Below are 8,127 nucleotides of genomic sequence, written 5' to 3'. Positions count from 1 at the left end.
CTCACGCGCCACGACGTACACTGTGCACCAGCCCCCCAAAACGAATCACCCCCCGAAGGACTAAGAAGCCCGACGAACGCGCGAAAACATTTAGAGAGGCCGAGCAAGCACCGGTTAGCGCGAATGCGAATAACAAACGCAATAGGCAACTTTCGAGGGACATACTTCTCGCAACAAGCTTCCACAAGGAAAGCACAGGCAACTCGTTCGCACGCCAAAGCCAACCAAATGGCAATTTAACCGAGGGACATGCATTTCGCAAGGCAACTTGTACAATTACCCGAGGGACAAGGCATGCTTGCCAAGGCCGTGGCTTGGCATGCTTGCCAAGGCCGTGGCATGACATGCTGCTGGCCAAGGCCGGGGCATGCCATGCTGCTGGACGAGGCCGTGGCAAGGCATGCTGATGGCCGAGGCCGTGGCAAGGCATGCTGATGGCCGTGGCCGAGGCCGTGGCGTGCCATGCCATGCTGCTGGACGAGGCCGTGGCAAGGCATGCTGCTGGCCAAGGCGTTGGCATGGCATGCTGCTGCTGACCAAGGCTTGGGCTTGCCATGCTGCTGGCAAAGGCCGCGGCATGGCATTCTGCCGGCCAAGGCCGCGGCATGGCATGCTGCCGGCCAAGGCTTTGGCATGCCATGTTGCTGGCCAAGGCCGTGGCATGGCATGCTGCTGGCCAAGGCCGTGGCATGACATGCTGGCCAAGGCCGGGGCATGGCAAGCTGCTGGCCAAGGTCGTGGCAAGGCACGCTGCTGGCCAAGGCCGGGGCATGGCACGCTGCTGGCCATGGCCGTGGCATGACAAGCTTGCCAAGGCCGGGGCATGGCGTGCTGCTGGCCAAGGCTTTGGCATGCCATGTTGCTGGCCAAGGCTGTGGCATGGCATGCTGCTGGCCAAGGCCGTGGCATGACATGCTGGCCAAGGCCGGGGCATGGCATGCTGCTGGCCAAGGCCGTGGCATGGCATGCTGCTGGCCAAGGCCGTGGCATGACATGCTTGCCAAGGCCAGGGCATGGCATGCTGCTGGCCAAGGCTTTGGCATGCCATGCTGCTGGCCAAGGCCGTGGCATGACATGCTTGCCAAGGCCAGGGCATGGCATGCTGCTGGCCAAGGCTGTGGCATGGCATGCTGCTGGCCAAGGCCGTGGCATGACATGCTGGCCAAGGCCGGGGCATGGCATGCTGCTGGCCAAGGCCGTGGCATGGCATGCTGCTGGCCAAGGCCGTGGCATGACATGCTTGCCAAGGCCCAGGGCATGGCATGCTGCTGGCCAAGGCTTTGGCATGCCATGTTGCTGACCGAGGCTGTGGCATGGCATGCTGGCCTAGGCCAACGTGCCACCGCCACCACCGCGGGCCGCCACTCGACGCATCCCGTGCTTGGCTATGTAGTTTCGATGCCACAAGCCAATGCCACAAGCCAAGCGATGGCATGTGCCAAGCGCCCGCCTAGGCATAGGGGTGGCCTGTGGCCTGGCCATGCTGGCCAGCCTTAAGGGAGGTGCCCCCCCCTTATAATAGCCTGTTAAGCCCTTTTCAATCTGGCAGGAGGAAACACCAAGCATGTTCGAGGAGTCATAATGGGGTTTTTTAAAAAGTAATGGTTTTTTGCCAAAACTTTCAACATGAAAGTTGTATGAAATAATTTAATACACCATAAAAAAAATTATAAAAAAATATTTGGCCACCGGAATATTTTATTTTAATTTATTTCAATTTTAATACTTAAAAAATAATAAAAATTACTAAAAATACTCAAAAAATTCTACAAAAATTCCAACAATTATAAGATGAGGCACTAGTAATTATAGTAATTTTTTTAATTATTTTTTTTATTTTTTATTTATTTTATTATAATTTTTATGAGTAAATAAATAATTAAAAAGCCCGACGAACGTGCAAAAACTCTTAGAGAAACCGAGCAAGCATCGGATAGCTCGAATGCAAATAACAAACGCAACAGGCAACTTCCGAGGGACATACTTTTCCCAACAAGCTTCCACTGGGGAAAGCACTAGCAACGTGTTCGCAAGTCAAAGGCAACCAAACGGCTATTACCCGAGGGACATGCATTTCGCAGGGCAACATATACGTAAGTCAAAGCCAAACCAAATGGCAATTACACGAGGGACAGGATTGCTTGCCAAGGGCGTGGCATGCGATGTTCTAGCCCAAGGCCAAGGCACGCCACGCTGCGGGACAAGGCCGTGGCAAGACATGCGGCTGGCCTTGGCCTTGGCATGGCATGCCACTGGCTTTGGCTGGGCTGCGTTGGCCTTGGCATGGAATGTTGCTGGCTTCGGATGGGCTGCCTTGGCCTTGGCCATGGCCTTGGCATGGCATGCTGCTGGCCTTGGCCGTGGCATGGCATGCTGCTGGCCTTGGCCTTGGCACGGCATGCTGCTGGCCTTGGCCTTGGCATGGCATGCTGCTGGCTTTGGCTGGGCTACCTTGGCCGTGGCATGGCATGCTGCTGGCCTTGGCCTTGGCATGGCATGCTGCTGGCTTTGGCTGGGCTGCCTTGGCCGTGGCATGGCATGCTGCTGGCCTTGGCCTTGGCATGGCATGCTGCTGGCTTTGGCTGGTCTGCCTTGGCCGTGGCATGGCATGCTGCTGGCCTTGGCCTTGGCATGGCATGCTGCTGGCATTGGCTGGGCTGCCTTGGCCGTGGCATGGCACGCTGCTGGCCTTGGCCATGGCATGGCATGCTGCTGGCTTGGGCTGGGCTGCCTTGGCCGTGGCATGGGATGCTGCTGGGCTGCCTTGGCCGTGGCATGGCATGCTGCTGGCCTTGGCCTTGGCATGGCATGCTGCTTGCATTGGCTGGGCTGCCTTGGCCGTGGCATGGCATGCTGCTGGCCTGGGCCTTGGCATGGCATGCTGCTGGCTTTGGCTGGCCTGCCTTGGCCGTGCCATGGCATGCTGCTGGCCTTGGCCTTGGCATGGCATGCTGCTGGCTTTGGCTGGGCTGCCTTGGCCGTGGCATGGCATGCTGCTGGCCTTGGCCTTGGCATGGCATGCTGCTGGCTTTGGCTGGCCTGCCTTGGCCGTGGCATGGCATGCTGCTGGCCTTGGCCATGGCATGGCATGCTGCTGGCTTGGGCTGGGCTGCCTTGGCCGTGGCATGGCATGCTGCTGGCCTAGGCCTTGGAATGGCATGCTGCTGGCTTTGGCTGGCCTGCCTTGGCCGTGACATGGCATGCTGCTGGCCTTGGCCTTGGCATGGCTTGCTGCTGGCATTGGCTGGGCTGACTTGGCCGTGGCATGGCATGCTGCGGGCCTTGGCCTTGGCATGGCATGCTGCTGGCTTTGGCTGGGCTGCCTTGGCCGTGGCATGGCATGCTGCTGGCCTTGGCCTTGGCATGGCTTGCTGCTGGCATTGGCTGGGCTGCCTTGGCCGTGGCATCGCATGCTGCTGGCCTTGGCCTTGGCATGGCATGCTGCTGGCTTTGGCTGGATTGCCTTGGCCGTGGCATGGCATGCTGCTGGCCTTGGCCTTGGCATGGCATGCTGCTGGCTTTCGCTGGCCTGCCTTGGCCTTGGCATGGCATGCTGCTGGCTTTCGCTGGCCTGCCTTGGCCTTGGCATGGCATGCTGCTGGCCTTGGCCTTGGCATGGCATGCTGCTGGCTTTGGCTGGCCTGCCTTGGCCGTGGCATGGCAAGCTGCTGGCCTTGGCCTTGGCATGGCATGCTGCTGGCTTTGGCTGGGCTGCCTTGGCCGTGGCATGGCATGCTGCTGGCCTTGGTATTGGCATGGCATGCTGCTGGCTTTGGCTGGCCTGCCTTGGCCGTGGCATGGCATGCTGCTGGCCTTGGCCATGGCATGGCATGCTGCTGGCTTGGACTGGGCTGCCTTGGCCGTGGCATGGCATGCTGCTGGCCTAGGCCTTGGCATGGCATGCTGCTGGCTTTGGCTGGCCTGCCTTGGCCGTGGCATGGCATGCTGCTGGCCTTGGCCTTGGCATGGCTTGCTGCTGGCATTGGCTGGGCTGCCTTGGCCGTGGCATCGCATGCTGCTGGCCTTGGCCTTGGCATGGCATGCTGCGGGCTTTGGCTGGGCTGCCTTGGCCGTGGCATGGCATGCTGCTGGCCTTGGCCTTGGCATGGCATGCTGCTGGCTTTGGCTGGCCTGCCTTGGCCGTGGCATGGAATGCTGCTGGCCTTGGCCGTGGCAAGGCATGCTGCTGGCTTTGGCTGGCCTGCCTTGGCCGTGGCATGGCATGCGGCTGGCCTTGGCCTTGGCATGGCATGCTGCTGGCTTTGGCTGGGCTGCCTTGGCCGTGCCATGTCATGCTGCTGGCCTTGGCCTTGGCATGGCATGCTGCTGGCTTTGGCTGGGCTGCCTGGGCCGTGGCATGGCATGCTGCTGGCCTTGGCCTTGGCATGGCATGCTGCTGGCTTTGGCTGTCCTTCCTCGGCCGTGGCATGGCATGCTGCTGGCCTTGGCCTTGGCATGGCATGCTGCTGGCTTTGGCTGGCCTGCCTTGGCCGTGGCATGGCATGCGGCTGGCCTTGGCCTTGGCATGGCATGCTGCTGGCTTTGGCTGGCCTGCCTTGGCCGTGCCATGGCATGCTGCTGGCCTTGGCCTTGGCATGGCATGCTGCTGGCTTTGGCTGGGCTGCCTTGGCCGTGGCATGGCATGCTGCTGGCCTTGGCCTTTGCATGGCATGCTGCTGGCTTTGGCTGGCCTGCCTTGGCCGTGGCATGGCATGCTGCTGGCCTAGGCCATGGCATGGCGTGCTGCTGGCTTGGGCTGGGCTGCCTTGGCCGTGGCATGGCATGCTGCTGGCCTAGGCCTTGGCATGGCCTGCTGCTGGCTTTGGCTGGCCCGCCTTGGCCGTGGCATGGCATGCTGCTGGCCTTGGCCTTGGCATGGCTTGCTGCTGGCTTTGGCTGGGCTGCCTTGGCCGTGGCATGGCATGCTGCTGGCCTTGGCCTTGGCATGGCATGCTGCTGGCTTTGGCTGGCCTGCCTTGGCCGTGGCATGGCATGCTGCTGGCCTTGGCCATGGCATGGCATGCTGCTGGCTTGGGCTGGGCTGCCTTGGCCGTGGCATGGCATGCTGCTGGCCTTTGCCTTGGCATGGCTTGCTGCTGGCATTGGCTGGGCTGCCTTGGCCGTGGCATCGCATGCTGCTGGCCTTGGCCTTGGCATGGCATGCTGCTGGCCATGGCCTTGGCATGGCATGCTGCTGGCTTTGGCTGGCCTACCCTGGCCGTGGCATGGCATGCTGCTGGCCTTGGCCTTGGCATGGCATGCTGCTGGCTTTGGCTGGCCTGCCTTGGCCGTGGCATGGCATGCTGCTGGCCTTGGCCATGGCATGGCATGCTGCTGGCTTGGGCTGGGCTGCCTTGGCCGTGGCATGGCATGCTGCTGGCCTTGGCCTTGGCATGGCATGCTGCTGGCTTTGGCTGGGCTGCCTTGGCCGTGGCATGGCATGCTGCTGGCCTTGGCCTTGGCATGGCATGCTGCTGGCTTTGGCTGGCCTGCCTTGGCCGTGGCATGGCAGGCTGCTGGCCTTGGCCTTGGCATGGCATGCTGCTGGCTTTGGCTGGGCTGCCTTGGCCGTGGCATGGCATGCTGCTGGCCTTGGCCTTGGCATGGCATGCTGCTGGCTTTGGCTGGCCTGCCTTGGCCGTGGCATGGCATGCTGCTGGCCTTGGCCATGGCTTGGCATGCTGCTGGATTGGGCTGGGCTGCCTTGGCCGTGGCATGGCATGCTGCTGGCCTAGGCCTTGGCATGGCATGCTGCTAGCTTTGGCTGGCCTGCCTTGGCCGTGGCATGGCATGCTGCTGGCCTTGGCCTTGGCATGGCTTGCTGCTGGCATTGGCTGGGCTGCCTTGGCCGTGGCATCGCATGCTGCTGGCCTTGGCCTTGGCATGGCATGCTGCTGGCTTCGGCTGGGCTGCCTTGGCCGTGGCATGGCATGCTGCTGGCCTTGGCCTTGGCATGGCATGCTGCTGGCTTTGGCTGGCCTGCATTGGCCGTGGCATGGCATGCTGCTGGCCTTGGCCTTGGCATGGCATGCTGCTGGCTTTGGCTGGCCTGCCTTGGCCGTGGCATGGCATGCTGCTGGCCTTGGCCATGGCATGGCATGCTGCTGGCTTGGGCTGGGCTGCCTTGGCCGTGGCATGGCATGCTGCTGGCCTTGGCCTTGGCATGGCTTGCTGCTGGCTTTGGCTGGGCTGCCTTGGCCGTGGCATGGCATGCTGCTGGCCTTGGCCTTGGCATGGCATGCTGCTGGCTTTGGCTGGGCTGCCTTGGCCGTGGCATGGCATGCTGCTGGCCTTGGCCTTGGCATGGCAAGCTGCTGGCTTTGGCTGGGATGCCTTGGCCGTGCCATGGCATGCTGCTGGCCTTGGCCTTGGCCTTGGCATGGCATGCTGCTGGCTTTGGCTGGGCTGCCTTGGCCGTGGCATGGCATGCTGCTGGCCTTGGCCTTGGCATGGCATCCTGCTGGCTTTGGCTGGGCTGCCTTGGCCGTGGCATGGCATGCTGCTGGCCTTGGCCTTGGCATGGCATGCTGCTGGCTTTGGCTGGCCTGCCTTGGCCGTGGCATGGCATGCGGCTGGCCTTGGCCTTGGCATGGCATGCTGCTGGCCTTGGCCTTGGCATGGCATGCTGCTGGCTTTGGCTGGCCTGCCTTGGCCGTGCCATGGCATGCTGCTGGCCTTGGCCTTGGCATGGCATGCTGCTGGCTTTGGCTGGGCTGCCTTGGCCGTGGCATGGCATGCTGCTGGCCTTGGCCATGGCATGGCATGCTGCTGGCTTTGGCTGGCCTGCCTTGGCCGTGGCATGGCATGCTGCTGGCCTTGGCCTTGGCATGGCAAGCTGCTGGCTTTGGCTGGGCTGCCTTGGCCGTGGCATGGCATGCTGCTGGCCTTGGCTTTGGCATGGCATGCTGCTGGCTTTGGCTGGGCTGCCTTGGCCGTGGCATGGCATGCTGCTGGCCTTGGCCATGGCATGGTATGCTGCTGGCTTTGGCTGGCCTGCCTTGGCCGTGACATGGCATGCTGCTAGCCTTGGCCTTGGCATGGCAAGCTGCTGGCTTTGGCTGGGCTGCCTTGGCCGTGGCATGGCATGCTGCTGGCCTTGGCCTTGGCATGGCATGCTGCTGGCTTTGGCTGGGCTGGCTTGACCGTGGCATGCCATGCTGCTGGCCATGGCCTTGGGGCTGCTGTTCTTATCACTAGACATGCGTGCGCGACCATGCGCGCAACACGCGCACCGTGGTCAAAAGACCACGCGCGCGGTATTTGCACAGGCCACGCTGCCCACGCCGCGGGCATGCCAGGCCAGGCTGCCCTGGCCGGCTGCATGCCAGGCCACCCAGGCCGTGCGCATGCCATGCCGTGCTGCCACGTCCGGCTGCATGCCAGGCCGCCCAGGCCGTGCGCATGCCATGCCGTGCTGCCCACGCCGCGGGCATGCCAGGCCGGCTGCATGCCAGGCCGCCCAGGCCGTGCGCATGCCATGCCGTGCTGCCCAGGCCGGCTGCATGCCAGGCCGCCCAGGCCTTGCGCATGCCATGCCGTGCTGCCCAGGCCGGCTGCATGCCAGGCCGCCCAGGCCGTGCGCATGCCATGCCGTGCTGCCCAGGCCGTGCTGCCCAGGCCGCGGGCATGCCAGGCCGGCTGCATGCCAGGCTGCCCAGGCCGTGCGCATGCCATGCCGTGCTGCCCATGCCGCGCGCATGCCAGGCCGCCCAAGGCCGCGCCCAGGCCGCCCAAGGCCGCGCCCGAGCCGCCCAAGGCCACGCCCAGGCCGCCCAAGGCCGCCCAAGGCCGCGCCCAGGCCGCCCAAGGCCGCGCCCAGGCCGCGCAAGGCCGCGGTCCAGGCCGCCCAAGGCCGCGGCCGAGCCGCCCAAGGCCGCAGCCCAGGCCGCGGTCGAGCCGCAGTGCATATAACCCAAGGCCGCAGCCCAGGCCGCGCCCAACATAGGGCGTACCTGACACTGCCTGGCCCTGGGCAAGGGAGGTGCCCCCCCCTTATAATAGGCTGTTAAGCCCTTTTCAATCTGGCAGGAGGAAACATCAAGCATGTTCGAGGAGTCATAATGGGGTTTTTTTAAAAAGTAATGGTTTTTTGCCAAAACTTTCAACATGAAAGTTGTAGGAAATAAT

This window comes from Camellia sinensis, chromosome 14 (genome assembly GCF_055761805.1).
Source record: "Camellia sinensis isolate YWXY chromosome 14, ASM5576180v1, whole genome shotgun sequence".
NCBI classification, from domain to species: Eukaryota; Viridiplantae; Streptophyta; class Magnoliopsida; order Ericales; family Theaceae; genus Camellia; species Camellia sinensis.
This window is presented reverse-complemented; position numbering follows the sequence as displayed.